At 41.8% G+C, this 14,587-nt stretch overlaps 1 pseudogene; it reads right to left on the bottom strand.

Moving 5' to 3' along the window:
• Positions 1–6,260: 6,260 nt before the first annotated feature.
• On the bottom strand, positions 6,261–7,140 carry LOC100588441 (annotated as a pseudogene).
• Positions 7,141–14,587: the final 7,447 nt, after the last annotated feature.

The following is a 14,587-nucleotide window of genomic DNA, read 5'->3' as shown; positions in this document are numbered from 1 at the left end:
GGTGTCTGTGTCCAGAGCAGAATTCGTTCAGCCTCCTGAGTTGTCCTCTTCAGCATCCCCCAGGTGACGTCCAGGGCTCGTGTCGTCCATGGAAGCCTCATGGTCTGGGGCTGTGGATCCTGTAGGGTCAGTTCCTTCATCTCCGGTACCAGGTTGGCTCCTAGCCACACCATGGTATGGTTTAATGCATCATGCTGGAATCCAAAGAGGACCTGAGGGGGTGTGGACACAAGCATACCCTCTTCCCCACATTAACAATTCATTTGGACCACACCATTCATTACTGTTTACATCTTTCCATAAAACTGCAGGTTTTATGTCTTGAGAGGTTTTAGCAAAGTGCTTTTCTACAGCTGATTGAAATTTGTCATCTAAATTTAGAAAATTAAGGGTAAATAAGGCTTGTGCCAGTAGTGTTGGAGGGTCTTTACTCATACTCCCCCTCTTCTGGCTGTTTTCCGAGCATATTTTTAAGGATGGAGTGGGCACGTTCTACTATGGCTTGTCCTTGGGGGTTATATGGGATGCCTGTGGAATGTTGGATATTCCACTTGTGACAAAATTGTTGAAATTGTGAGCTGGCATAAGCTGGACCATTTTCAGTTTTAATTTTTTAATTTTTGTGGGCTGCCCCATAAATGCAAAAGTTAAAAGATGTTTAATGACATACCAAGTGGACTCTCTAGGAAGGGTGTGTGCACTAATTAGATGAGTGTTGGTATCAATGGATACATGTACATATCTAAGTTTTCCAAATTCAGGGACGTGTGTAACATCTGTTTGCCATAACTGATGAGGTTCTAATCCTCTAGGGTTAACACCTGTGGAAGGAGGCCAGTGAGCTGACAATCTGGGCATTGTGGGATAATTTATTTAGCCAGCCTCTGGGTAAGTTGAAATTGTTTAGATACGTTTCTCCAATTTTGGTCGAAAAATTGATGCAATTGGGTGGCTTGGTCAAGCAGTGATGTCATAACTTGTAGGTCTTGTTCATTGCCATAAGCCAATGGGCCAGGCAGAAAGCTGTGGGCTCGAATGTGTGTCATAAAAATAGGATGTGTACATTGATCTAGGAATTGCTGAAATCGAAGAAAAAGAGCACACTGGGTGGGCTTGAGAGTGGACTTAATTAAGGCTGTTTCAGGGTTCTGCAATAAATAAACAGTGTAAGCCAAGTCATTTACAATATTTATGGGCTGAGTGGAAAAAGTTTCCAAGGCCAGTATCAGGGGCCCCAGTCTCAGCTCTCTAAGTAAGTGCTAGTAAACCCAGATAAAGTGATTGAATTATGTGGTCTCCACCAGACTGCTGCGTTTCCATGTTTACCAGAACCATCAGTAAACAGTGTTAAAGCATTAGGTATGGGGGAGTGAACTATTTTTGTGGGCAAGATTACCAGGGTATAAGATAATAAATAAAGGAGTTTATCAGCAGGAAATATGTGCTCTGTTTGTCCTGTGTAATCAGAGAAAGCTATTTGCAGATTGATAGATACTGGCAATACTGCTTCAAATTGCTTTTTACTTAAAGGAATCCTGATGACATCAGGGTCATAACCTAGTGACTGATTGCATCGTTTGTGGCCTTTAGTAAGTAACTGACTATAGGGAGATAGTGTTTTAGTCCCGGTATGTGAGCAAAAAACCCATTCTAGGAAGCATAGCCCGGGGGCCATCTGTCCTATTAACCCTGTAGGGGAGTGTTTGGTGAGAAAGATAAAGCAATTGGATTGAATAACGTAGATGAATGTCATCTAGCTGCCCCTGAGAGATGGCTTGTTCTATTTCCTCAATTTCCCTTTTTGCTGCAGGGGTTAAATATCTGGGAGAATACAGGGCTGGATTGCCTTTTAAGATAGAAAACAGGTTTTGTAGTTTATCAGTAGGAATCCCCAAAGTGAGGTGGAGCCAGTTAATATTGCCCAGTAGTTTCTGATAATCATTTAAGGTGTGTAAGTTGCTAGTTAATTTAACCTTCTGAGGTCTTACCAGAAAGTTAGTACCTACCCAAGATATTTCCAAGGAGAGGACATTTTTACTTTTTCAGGTAAATGATTAAATCTCTTAGCTGTGTATTCTTTACGACAGAGGAATATAAATTTAAAAGTATTGGCTCCGTTGGGGCTGCTAGTAGAATATCATCCATAAAGTGAATAATCTTGCAATCAGGAAATTCTTTTCTACTAGGGAGCACGGCTTGATTTACATGATACTGACACATGGTAGGACTATTTAGCATTCCTTGAGGAAGCAGTTTCCAATGAAATCGACAAGCTGGCTTTTCTTTATTGATAGCTGATATTGTAAACATGAATTTGTCTCTGTCCTGTTCTGCTAGGGGAATCATATAAAAACAATCTTTTAAGTTAATAATGATTATAGGCCAATCTTGAGGAATTGCCGTGGGGGGAGGGAGCTGCTGCTGAAGGGGTCCCATAGGTTGCAAATTGGCATTAATAGCACGTAGGTCATGCAAAAGTCTTCATTTCCTAGACTTTTTGGGAATGACAAAAATGGGTGAATTCCAAGAGCTGTTAGATAATTCAACATGCCCAGCTTGCAATTACTCTTCAACTAATTCATGGGCCCTCTGTAATTTCTCTCCCTTCAGAGGCCACTGTTCTACCCAAATCGGATCTTGAGAGAGCCACTCAGGGGTAGGGGAGGAATAATAACAGTGGCCATTGTTTGAAAGGGGTCTGCAGAGTAACCCCCCATTGGGCTAATAGGTCCCATCCCCAAAGATTAACAGGGATGGGCATGATTAGAGGTTGTATAACTGCCTTTCTTCCTTCTGAATCACAGCATGTTAGGGGGCGTGTGCTCTGCTTGGCTGTGTGTGCTTCCATGATGCTGACAATTTTCTGTTTCTGACTGACCTAAAGCCAAGTTTCTGGCCAGTTTTGATCACTAATGATTGAAATGTCTGTCCTTGTGCCCAATAAGCCAGTAAAATTCTTATTTCCAATTTTTTCATGGGTCCTTGATCAGTGATTAATTGATTCCAATATACTCCTGTGGCTCCTGTGCTCCCAAAACTTCCTTTTCCCCTTTCCTTTCCACAGGGACTGGGGACCCAGTATGATAAAATCAGTAACTGAGCTATCCTTGATCCAGGGGGAAGAATATGCAGACCTTTACAGTCCATCATAACCTATATCTCTCCCTGATAATCACTATCAATTACCATGGTGAGCACATTAATTCCTTTACTAGATAGGCTAGACTACCCTATGACTAAACCCACTGTTCCCGAAGGCAGCGGGCCCCAGATCCCGGTCGCAACTGTTTTGGGGTCTTCTCCTTCTTTTAGCACTAATTTGTTGAGGCAGAGTAAGTCCAGTCCTGTGCTCCCAGTGGTGGCTGCTCTGAGAGAGAGGACTGTGGGCTTCCCATCTGATCGAGGAAAGCTGCTGGCATTGCCCCAGTTGCGAGCGGGGCCTGGGGCTTGCCCCTCATGAAGTTGCCTGACTGGTTTTTTATGGGGTTGGCATTTTTATCAAATTTAGACATGCACTGATTTGCCCAATGTTTCCCCTTCCTACATCGGGGACATATAGAAGGGGGTTCTTTCCCTGAATTACCTTGGTCTCTACTATGGGAGCATTCCCTCTTCATATGATCTGGCTCTCCGCATAGAAAACAATTTGGGTTTCTCTCCCTTTTCACTTTAGGAGACCTTAATGCCATAGCCAATATTTTGGCTTTGTTTTTCTCAGTTCCTACCAGCTGACACGCTCATAGCAGCTCCCCAGCTGTGGCTGCCTTTCCTTTGATTGCCTGCATTGCCTGCTGGCAACCCACATTAGCGTTTTCAAAAGCCAGTTGCAACAATAAGATATCAGCAGCTTGGGTATGACTAATTTGTCTCTTCATTGCCTGGGTTAACTGACTGATAAACTCAACAAATGGCTCCTGAGGCCCTTGTCGAACATTTACGAAAGATCCCTGTTGAACTCCGCTTTTGGGAATTCCGTCCCAAGCCCTGAGAGCACACAAAGACACTTGAACATAGGCCTGGGGATCAAAATCTAGTTGTTGTACATTGGCATGAGGACCCCTCCCTTGGAGCATATCAGCTGTTACGTCTTGCCCGGCCACCTGATTCTGGTGGCTTGTTCGTACAACTCATTGTATCCTGCCTTCCAGAGGAGGTATTGGCTAGGCTACAAAGTTGTTTTAGCTAGCATTGACCAGTCCCATGGGGTCATATGCAAGTGGCCTGCCAAGGCCTTAATCATTCCTTTCGTAAATGGGCTAGCGGCTCCATTTTCTTTAACGCTTTTTCTTGGCTCTTCATAAGGTTAAAAGAAACAAGTTGTGGCCAGGCCCGGTGGCTCACGCCTGTAATCCCAGCACTTTGGGAGGCCGAGGCGGGCGGATCACGAGGTCAGGAGATTGAGACCATCCTGGCTAACATGGTGAAGCCCCATCTCTACTAAAAATACAAAAAATTAGCCGGGCATGGTGTTGGGCGCCTGTAGTCCCAGCTACTGGGGAGGCTGAGGCAGGAGAATGGTTTGAACCCAGGAGGCGGAGCTTGCAGTGAGCTGAGATCGCGCCACTGCACTCCAGTCTGGGTAACAGAGCAAGACTCCGTCTCAAAAAAAAAAAAAAAAAAAACGAGTTTATGTACCTGATTGCTATGTCGGTCTTGCATTACCGGGCAGGCTAAAAGCTCCCCCTCTAATGCTTCTTGCTTAAGACAAGGCCCCATAGCTGGAGAGTGTTTCTTTGTTTCTTGTCTTTTTTCCTACTTATTGGAGGAGGTGGCTCAGGCAAAACCTCCATTTCCTCTTTGTTATTTTGGCCCAGTGATAGTGGGGCTGAGGGAAAAGGAGGCAGTAAGGCAGGCGACATTTCCTCCTCCTTCCCCTTTTTAGGCTTTTCTGTGTATAATGGGACCAAAGCCGTCGTTACTAGAGCCCATAGTGTTAAAGATGATGCCGGGACCTGTTGCCCTTGTGCATAATGCTGTTTAAGATTTCTCCCCACTTGTTCCCAGAGTTCTACATCTAGTGTGCCTTCTTTTGGGAACCACGGATTATGGTTTACTACAGTTTGCATTAGGTCTCTTAACTGAGCCTGTGAAACTGGGGCTCCACTAGCCTTAAGAAGCTGTTTCAACACTTTTATATACTGTTTCTGTTGAGCTAATAACTGTTGTCCTGTGATGAAACCTCAGCCTGAACTTGGAGATCCCAAGTGGGCACCAATGACTTACTGATTACTCATTTGACCACATGGTCCTTTTCACTTTCGTTTCAAGGGGTCCGTCATGCTTCCTTCGCAGTGTTGGTCACATCGGGGTCATAACCTGTGGAGGTCTGTCCTGCAGACCCTGACTCAACGACGGATGAATAATGTACAGTGACACAGATATTATGCTTGTCATTCCAGCTTGAAGGTCCAGGCCACTTACAGACTCTAAGAAGACTGCTGTCAGCCACGGCCCTGACTCACTGGCCCTCCCAGTATTTATTCAGTACACCTTAAATGACAAAAGTCTCAAGTAAACACCATTAGAGGGTAATCAACCTGGTCGCCTTCCTCCACTCCCCTCCCCACAGAGCGCTATCCTGCCCACAAATGATCAAAGGTTAGTTTTAGAACCACATGAGTAAACAAGCTATTTAGATAAACTACTCTACATTCCTATGTTAATTACCCTTGCTATAGCTCAAAGAGGATTAGGCTGCCTTCAGCCATAACTCTATCTTGAAGCTTTTGCAAAAACCTTTTGGCCTTCCAAGAAGGTTTGTGTTTTATTTTAGAATTTTCTCCACCATCCTGACTGAACCCCCGCAGATTTCCAGTTTTATTCCACTGTGGTCTGAGAGAGTGCTTCATATAATTTCAATTTTCTTAAATTTATTGAGGCTCGTTTTGTGGCCTATCAATCATATGGTCTATCTTGGAGAAAGTTCCATGCACTGTTGAATAGAATGTTTATTCTGTGGTTGTTGGATGGAATGTTCTGTATGTATCTCTAAGTCCATTTGTTCTAGGGTATAGTTTAAATCCATTGTTTCTTTGTTAACTGTCTTGATGACCTGTCTAGTGCTGTCAGTGGAGTATTGAAGTCCCCCACTATTATTGTGTTGCTGTCTATCTCATTTCTTAGGTCTATTAGTAATTATTTTATAAATTTGGGAGCTCCAGTGTTAGGTGCATATATGTTTAGGACTGTGATATTTTCCTGTTGGACTAGTCCTTTTATCATTATATAATGTCCCTCTTTGTCCTTTTAAACTGCTGTTGCTTTTTTTTCCCCTATTCCTGCCACATTATTTTTAATTATGTACAAAGATTTAACATGTCACCCAGGGACCATTTCACCCACTGCTCTCTTTGGCCCCCAGTCTTTTGTCTTTCTCTTCAGCAATAGTGAGGCAGATACCCTTTCCTCGGGGAAGAGAAATCCATGGTTTGTTGCCTTTGCCAATAACAAAAATGTTGGAAAGTCGAGTGGCAAAGCTGTTGCCATTGACATCTTTCATGTGAACCATGTCAAAAGATCCAGGGTGCCTCTCTCTGTTGGTGATCACACCAATTATTCCCAGGTTAGCAGCTCCAGTCACCATACACAGGTTACCAGTATACCAGTGTTAAACTTGATGAAATCAGTAATCTTACCAGCCTCCAAATAAGTCTGAGTGGTATCATTTACCTTGATGAGGGGATCAGGGTAGCGGATGCTGCAAGCATCATGAGTCACCAGATGAGGGATTCCTTTTGTGCCCACAAAGATTTTTCTCACTTTGCCCAATTTGTACTTATTAGCCTCCTCGGGTGTAATACGATGTACAGCAAAGCAACCCTTGGTGTCATAGATCAGAGGAAAATTATCTCCCGTCTTGTCAATGCTGATGACATCCATGAATCCAGCAGGGTAGGTTATATCAGTTCATACCTTGCCATCAACCTTAATGAACCCCTGCATGCAAATCTTTACTTCATCTCCTATTTCCTAAGGAACATACTTAAGTCTGTTCCTTAGGAAAATGGGGAGGGGGAGATACTCTCTCAACTTGTGAGGACTGGTGGATGGACAAGGAGCAAACACACCGGTCAATTTATCCAGCATCCAATGCTTTGGAGTTGCTACCTACTTCAGATGCTTCTTGGGACCACAAGCCATGGCTGCATTAGGCAAGGAAAGAGGACCTCTCTTCCAGTGTGTGTAGAAATTCTAAACTGCTGTTGCTTTAAAGTTGGTTTTGTCTGATATAAAAATAGCTACTCCTTCTCACTTTTGGTGTCCATTTGCATGAAATGTCTTTTTCCACCCCTTTACCTTAAGTTTATATGAGTCCTTATGTGTTAGGTGAGTCTCTTGAAGGCAGCAGGTGGTTGGTTGGTGAATTCTTATACATTCTGCCATTCTGTATCTTTTTTTTTAAAGACAGAGTCTCGCTCTGTTGCCCAGGCTGGAGTGCAATGGCATGATCTCAGCTCACTGCAACCTCTGCCTCCCGGGTTCAAGCAATTCTCCTGCTTCAGCCTCCTGAGTAGCTGGGATTACAGGCGCTTGCCACCATGCCTGGCTAATTTTTGTATTTTTAGTAGAGACGGGGTTTCACTATGTTGGTCAGGCTGGTCTCAAACTCCTGACCTCGTGATCTGCCAAATTCGGCCTCCCAAAGTGCTGGGATTACAGGTGTGAGCCACCACACCTGGCCCATTCTGTATCTTTTAAGTGGAGCATTTAGGCCATTTACATTCACTGTTAGTATTGTGATGTGAGATACCATTCCATTCATTGTGTTATTTGTTGCTTGTATACCTTGGTTTTTTGTTTTTGTTTTTTAAGTTGTATTTTGTTTTATAGGTCCTGTGAGATTTATGCTTTAAAGGGGTTCTGTTTTGATGTGTTTCCTGGATTTGTTTCAAGATTTACAGCTCCTTTTAGCTGTTCTTGTCATGGTCTCTTGGTAGTGGTGAATTCTCTCAGCATTTGTTTGTATGGAAAACACTATCTTTCCTTCATATATGAAGCCAGTTTCACTGGATACAGAATTCTTGGCTGCTAATTGTTTTGTTTGAGGAGGCTGAAAATAGGCCCCAATCATTTCTAGCTTGCAGGATTTCTGCCGAGAAATCTGCTGTTAATCTGATAGGTTTTCGTTTATAGGTTACCTGGTGCTTTTGTCTCATAGCTCTTAAGATTCTTTCCTTCATCTTAAATTTAGATAACCTGATGGCAGTGTGCCTAGGTGATGACCTTTTTGTGATGAATTTCCCAGGTGTTCTTTGTGCTTCTTGTGTTTGAATATCTAGGTCTTTAGCAAGGCCAGGGAAATTTTCCTCGATTATTCCCCCAAATATGTTTTCCAAACTTTTAGATTTATTTTCTTCCTCAGAATGCTGATTATTCTTAGGTGAATGGTTTCGTTTAACATAATCGTAGACTTCTTGGAGGCTTTGTTCACATTTCTTATTCTTTTTTCTTTTTTTAAATTTTTTTTACTAAGTAAAAATTTAATCTACCTCATACAAAGGGGTAACAAATTTCATAAAATGTGAGAAGTAGAAAAACCTTTTCACGTCAAAATTAAAGAAACTGAAATCAAGCAAAGTTGAAACTTGTCTACGGTAATCAAAAAAAAATCTAATTAATGCCAAAGATAGATAGAAGTGTAATTCAAGTCTTCTTGTGTTCTTTTTAATCACAGCTGTTGCAGTATGGTACCATAATGTAGCTCCATAGATAGTTGATTATTAGAGAAAACAGAGGTGTGATAAAAAATTTACGTCACTGGGTAGGCCAATTGACACCACTGATTAGAATATACAACTAATGAGGTCAGGATCAAGTGTTCAACCTCACTCTTTTTATTATTATTATTATTATTATTATTATTATACTTTAAGTTTTAGGGTACATGTGCACAATGTGCAGGTTTGTTACATATGTATAGTGCCATGTTGGTGTGCTGCACCCATTAACTTGTCATTTAGCATTAGGTGTATCTCCTAATGCTACCCCTCCCCCCTTCCCCCACCCCACAACAGTCCCCGGAGTGTGATGTTCCTCTTCCTGTGTCCATGTGTTCTCATTGTTCAATTCCCACCTATGAGTGAGAACATGCGGTGTTTGGTTTTTTGTCCTTGCGATAGTTTACTGAGAATGATGATTTCCAGTTTCATCCATGTCCCTACAAAGGACATGAACTCATCATTTTTAATGGCTGCATAGTATTCCATGGTGTATATGTGCCACATTTTCTTAATCCAGTCTATCATTGTTGGACATTTGGGTTGGTTCCAAGTCTTTGCTATTGTCAATAGTGCCGCAATAAACATACATGTGCATGTGTCCTTATAGCAGCATGATTTATAGTCCTTTGGATATATACCCAGTAATGGGATGGCTGGGTCAAATGGTATTTCTAGTTCTAGATCCCTGAGGAATTGCCACACTGACTTCCACAATGGTTGAACTAGTTTACAGTCCCACCAACAGTGTAAAAGTGTCCCTATTTCTGCACATCCTCTCCAGCACCTGTTGTTTCCTGACTTTTTAATGATGGCCATTCTAACTGGTGTGAGATGGTATCTCATTGTGGTTTTGATTTGCATTTTTCTGATGGCCAGTGATAATGAGCATTTTTTCATGTGTTTTTTGGCAGCATAAATGTCTTCTTTTGAGAAGTGACTGTTCATGTCCTTTGCCCACTTTTTGTTGGGGTTGTTTTTTTCTTATAAATTTTTTTTTAGTTCATTGTAGATTCTGGATATTAGCCCTTTGTCAGATGAGTAGGATGCGAAAATTTTCTCCCATTTTGTAGGTTGCCTGTTCACTCTATTGGTAGTTTCTTTTGCTGTGCAGCAGCTCTTTAGTTTAATTAGATCCCATTTGTCAATTTTGGCTTTTGTTGCCATTGCTTTTGGTGTTTTAGACATGAAGTCCTTGTCCATGCCTATGTCCTGAATGGTAACGCCTAGGTTTTCTTCTAGCGTTTTTATGGTTTTAGGTCTAACATGTAAGTCTTTAATCCATCTTGAATTAATTTTTGTATAAGGTGTAAGGAAGGGATCCAGTTTCAGCTTTCTACATATGGCTAGCCAGTTTTCCCAGCACCATTTATTAAATAGGGAATCCTTTCCCCATTGCTTGTTTTTGTCAGGTTTGTCAAAGATCAGATGCTTGTAGATATGCAGCGTTATTTCTGAGGGCTCTGTTCTGTTCCATTGATCTATATCTCTGTTTTGGTACCAGTACCATGCTGTTTTGGTTACTGTAGCCTTGTAGTATAGTTTGAAGTCAGGTAGCATGATGCCTCCAGCTTTGTTCTTTTGGCTTAGGATTGACTTGGTGATGCGGGCTCTTTTTTGGTTCCATATGAACTTTAAAGTAGTTTTTTCCAATTCTGTGAAGAAAGTCATTGGTAGCTTGATGGGGATGGCATTGAATCTATAAATTACCTTGGGCAATATGGCCATTTTCATGATATTGATTCTTCCTACCCATGAGCATGGAATGTTCTTCCATTTGTTTGTATCTTCTTTTATTTCATTGAGCAGTGGTTTGTAGTTCTCCTTGAAGAGGTCCTTCACATCCCTTGTAAGTTGGATTCCTAGGTATTTTATTCTCTTTGAAGCAATTGTGAATGGGAGTTCACTCATGATTTGGCTCTCTGTTTGTCTGTGATTGGTGTACAAGAATGCTTGTGATTTTTGTACATTGATTTTGTATCCTGAGACTGCTGAAGTTTCTTATCAGCTTAAGGAGATTTTGGGCTGAGACAATGGGGTTTTCTAGATATACAATCATGTCATCTGCAAACAGGGACAATTGGACTTCCTCTTTTCCTAATTGAATACCCTTTATTTCCTTCTCCTGCCTACTTGCCCTGGCTAGAACTTCCAACACTATGTTGAATAGGAGTGGTGAGAGAGGGCATCCCTGTCTTGTGCCAGTTTTCAAAGGGAATGCTTCCAGTTTTTGCCCATTCAGTATGATATTGGCTGTGGGTTTGTCATAGATAGCTCTTATTATTTTGAGATATGTCCCATCAGTACCTAATTTATTGAGAGTCTTTCGCATGAAGGGTTGTTGAATTTTGTCAAAGGTCTTTTCTGCATCTATTGACATAATCATGTGGTTTTTGTCTTTGGTTCTGTTTATATGCTGGATTACATTTATTGATTTGCATATGTTGAACCAGCCTTGCATCCCAGGGATGAGGCCCACTTGATCATGCTGGATAAGCTTTTTAATGTGCTGCTGGATTCGGTTTGCCAGTATTTTATTGAGGATTTTTGCATCAATGTTCATCAAGGATATTGGTCTAAAATTTTCTTTTTTTATTGTGTCTCTGCCCGGCTTTGGTATCAGGATGATGCTGGCCTCATAAAATGAGTTAGGGAGGATTCCCTCTTTTTCTATTGATTGGAATAGTTTCAGATGGAATTGTACCAGTTCCTCCTTGTACCTCTGGTAGAATTCAGCTGTGAATCCATCTGGTCCTGGACTTTTTTTGGTTGGTAAGCTATTGATTATTGCCACAATTTCAGAGCCTGTTATTGGTCTATTCAGAGATTCAACTTCTTCCTGGTTTAGTCTTGGGAGGGTGTATGTGTCAAGGAATTTATCCATTTCTTCTAGATTTTCTAGTTTACTTGAGTAAAGGTGTTTGTAGTATTCTCTGACAGTAGTTTGTATTTCTGTGGGTCGGTGGTGATATCCCCTTTATCATTTTTTATTGCGTCTATTTGATTCTTCTCTCTTTTCTTCTTTATTAGTCTTGCTAGCGGTCTATCAATTTTGTTGATCTTTTCAAAAAACCAGCTCCTGGATTCATTAATTTTTTGAAGGGTTTTTTGTGTCTCTATTTCCTTCAGTTCTGCTCAGATTTTAGTTATTTCTTGCCTTCTGCTAGCTTTTGAATGTGTTTGCTCTTGCTTTTCTAGTTCTTTTAATTGTGATGTTAGGGTGTCAATTTTGGATCTTTTCTGCTTTCTCTTGTGGGCATTTAGTGCTATAAATTTCCCTCTACACACTGCTTTGAATGTGTCCCAGAGATTCTGGTATGTTGTGTCTTTGTTCTCGTTGGTTTCAAAGAACATCTTTATTTCTGCCTTCATTTCATTATGTACCCAGTAGTCATTCAGGAGCAGGTTGTTCAGTTTCCATGTAGTTGAGTGGTTTTGAGTGAGTTTCTTAATCCTGAGTTCTAGTTTGATTGCACTGTGGTCTGAGAGACAGTTTGTTATAATTTCTGTTCTTTTACATTTGCTGAGGAGAGCTTTACTTCCAACTATGTGGTCAATTTTGCAATAGGTGTGGTGTGGTGCTGAAAAAAATGTATATTCTGTTGATTTGGGGTGGAGAGTTCTGTAGATGTCTATTAGGTCCACTTGGTGCAGAGCTGAGTTCAATTTCTGGGTATCCTTGTTAACTTTCTGTCTCGTTGCTCTGTCTAATGTTGACAGTGGGGTGTTAAAGTCTCCCATTATTATTGTGTGGGAGTCTAAGTCTCTTTGTAGGTCACTCAGGACTTGCTTTATGAGTCTGGGTGCCCCTGTATTGGGTGCATATGTATTTAGGATAGTTAGCTCTTCTTGTTGAATTGATCTATTTACCATTATGTAATGGCCTTCTTTGTCTCTTTTGATCTTTGTTGGTTTAAAGTCTGTTTTATCAGAGACTAGGATTGCAACCCCTGCCTTTTTTTGTTTTCCATTTGCTTGGTAGATCTTCCTCCATCCTTTTATTTTGAGCCTATGTGTGTCTCTGCACGTGAGATGGATTTCCTGAATACAGCACACTGATGGGTCTTGACTCTTTATCCAATTTGCCAGTCTGTGTCTTTTAATTGAAGCATTTAGTCCATTTACAGTTTTTTTTTTTTTTTTTTTTTTGAGACGAAGTCTCGCTGTTGCCCAGGCTGGAGTGCAGTGGCGCGATCTCGGCTCACTGTAGGCTCCACCCCCCAGGGTTCATGCCATTCTCCTGCCTCAGCCTCCTGAGTAGCTGGGACTACAGGTGACCGCCACCTTGCCCAGCTAATTTTTTGTATTTGTAGTAGAGAGAGGGTTTCACCGTGTTAGCCAGGATGGTCTGGATCTCCTGACCTCGTCATCCGCCTGCCTCGGCCTCCCAAAGTGCTGGGATTACAGGCGTGAGCCACCGCGCCTGGCCAGTCCATTTACATTTAAAGTTAATATTGTTATGTGGGAATTTGATCCTGTCATTATGATGTTAGCTGGTTATTTTGCTCATTAGTTGATGCAGTTTCTTCCTAGCCTCAATGGCCTTTACAATTTGGCATGATTTTGCAGTGGCTGGTACCGGTTGTTCCTTTCCATGTTTAGTGCTTCCTTCAGGAGCTCTTTTAGGGCAGGCCTGGTGGTGACAAAATCTCTCAGCATTTGCTTGTCTGTAAAGTATTTTATTTCTCCTTCACTTATGAAGCTTAGTTTGGCTGGATATGAAATTCTGGGTTGAAAATTCTTTTCTTTGAGAATGTTGAATATTGGCCCCCACTCTCTTCTGGCTTGTAGAGTTTCTGCTGAGATATCAGCTGTTAGTCTGATGGGCTTCCCTTTGTGGGTAACCCAACCTTTCTCTCTGGTTGCTCTTAACATTTTTTCCTTCATTTCAACTTTGGTGAATTTTACAATTATGTGTCTTGGAGTTGCTCTTCTCGAGGAGTATCTTTGTGGCTTTCTCTGTATTTCCTGAATCTGAATGTTGGCCTGCCTTGCTAGATTGGGGAAGTTCTCCTGGATAATATCCTGCAGTGTTTTCCAACTTGGTTCCATTCTCCCCGTCACTTTCAGGTACACCAATCAGACGTAGATTTGGTCTTTTCACATAGTCCCATATTTCTTGGAGGCTTTGTTCATTTCTTTTTATTCTTTTTTCTCTAAACTTCCCTTCTCGCTTCAAAATTCATTCATTTCATCTTCCATCACTGATACCCTTTCTTCCAGTTGATCTCATCGGCTACTGAGGCTTGTGCATTTGTCACGTAGCTCTTGTGCCTTGGTTTTCAGCTCCATGAGGTCCTTTAAGGACTTCTCTGTATTGGTTATTCTAGTTATCCATTCGTCTAATTTTTTTTCAAAGCTTTTAACTTCTTTGCCATTGGTTCGAATTTCCTCCCGTAGCTCAGAGTAGTTTGATCGTCTGAAGCCTTCTTCTCTCAACTCATCAAAGTCATTCTCCGTCCAGCTTTGTTCCGTTCCTGGTGAGGAGCTGTGTTCCTTTGGTGGAGGAGAGGCACTCTGATTTTTAGAGTTTCCAGTTTTTCTGCTCTGTTTTTTTCCCCCATCTTTGTGGTTTTATCTACTTTTGGACTTTGATGATGGTGATGCACAGATGGGTTTTTGGTGTGGATGTACTTTCTGTTTGTTAGTTTTCCTTCTAACAGACAGAACCCTCAGCTGCAGGTCTGTTGGAGTTTGCTAGAGTTCCACTCCAGACCCTGTTTGCCTATCAGCAGCGGTGGCTGCAGAACAGCGGATTTTTGTGAACCGCGAATGCTGCTGCCTGATCATTCCTCTGGAAGTTTTGTCTCAGAGGAGTACCTGGCCGTGTGAGGTGTCAGTCTGCCCCTACTGGGGGGTGCCTCCCAGTT

This window comes from Nomascus leucogenys, chromosome 6 (genome assembly GCF_006542625.1).
Source record: "Nomascus leucogenys isolate Asia chromosome 6, Asia_NLE_v1, whole genome shotgun sequence".
Taxonomy (NCBI): Eukaryota; Metazoa; Chordata; class Mammalia; order Primates; family Hylobatidae; genus Nomascus; species Nomascus leucogenys.
Note: the sequence above shows the minus strand (reverse complement) of the source record. Positions and strands in the feature narration are given on the sequence as shown.